Source organism: Sinohyriopsis cumingii, chromosome 11, assembly GCF_028554795.1.
Source record: "Sinohyriopsis cumingii isolate HCF-2022 chromosome 11, ASM2855479v2, whole genome shotgun sequence".
Taxonomy (NCBI): Eukaryota; Metazoa; Mollusca; class Bivalvia; order Unionida; family Unionidae; genus Sinohyriopsis; species Sinohyriopsis cumingii.
In genome coordinates this window covers 50422678-50424133 of record NC_142971.1, presented here as the reverse complement: position 1 = coordinate 50424133, position 1456 = coordinate 50422678, and positions in this window count along the sequence as shown.

Below are 1456 nucleotides of genomic sequence, written 5' to 3'. Positions count from 1 at the left end.
ATTAATTTGTAACTATCATCTTTGAATCAACATGGGACACATGTCATTGTTAGTAGGTAACTATCATCTCTGAATCCACATGGGACATATGCCATTGTTAATTTGTAACTATCATCTTTGAATCAACATGGGACACATGCCATTATTAATTTGTAACTATCATCTTTGAATCAACATGGGACACATGCCATTATTAATTTGTAACTATCATCTTTGAATCAACATGGGACACATGCCATTATTAATTTGTAACTATCATCTTTGAATCAACATGGGACACATGTCATTGTTAGTAGGTAACTATCATCTCTGAATCAACATTGGACACATGCCATTGTTAATTTGTAACTATCATCTTTGAATCAACATGGGACACATGCCATTATTAATTTGTAACTATCATCTTTGAATCAACATGGGACACATGCCATTATTAATTTGTAACTATCATCTTTGAATCAACATGGGACACATGTCATTGTTAGTAGGTAACTATCATCTCTGAATCCACATGGGACATATGCCATTGTTAATTTGTAACTATCATCTTTGAATCAACATTGAATACATGCCATTGTTAATTTGTAACTATCATCTTTGAATCAACATCGAATGCATGCCATTGTTAATTTGTAACTATCATCTTTGAATCAACATCGAATGCATGCCATTGTTAATTTGTAACTATCACCTTTGAATCAACATTGGACACATGCCATTGTTAATTTATAACAACCATCTCTTAATCAACATTGGACACATACCATTGTTAATAGGTAACTATCACCTTTGAATCAACATGGGACACATGCCATTGTTAATTTATAACAATCATCTCTGAATCAACATTGGACACATGCCATTGTTAATAGGTAACTATCACCTTTTAATCAACATGGGACACATGCCATTGTTAATTTATAACAATCATCTTTGAATCAACATTGCACACATGCCATTGTTAATAGGTAACCATCACCTTTGAATCAACATGGAATATATGCCATTGTTAATTTGTAACTATCATCTTTGAATCAACATGGGCTACATGGATTAAACATGGGCTACATGCCACTGCCCTCATAAGTACTAATAGTTTCATTGTTTTTTTTCTTTCTCCCCAACATTTCTTGAAACTGCCCTGGATCCATAACCCTACTGTTTGACAGTTCATTTTTAAAACTTGAAAGGCTGTAATTCCAAACTTAAAGCCAAATATTTTTCTGTTTTGATTCCATCGGTACTTTCAGAATTTTTTTTCTTTTTATACAGGATACAGTGTGTGTGTGGTCCATCAATTAGGCACCATAAACTAGTTTAACAATGATCACTTTCAATCTAATTTAAAAACAAATTCTTGAATTGTACTTAATTTTTTAAACTGTTTACACATTGTTCATGACCAGAAGCTCCATGAAACAAACAATCAGAGAATCACGTATAAATCATCAAAAGG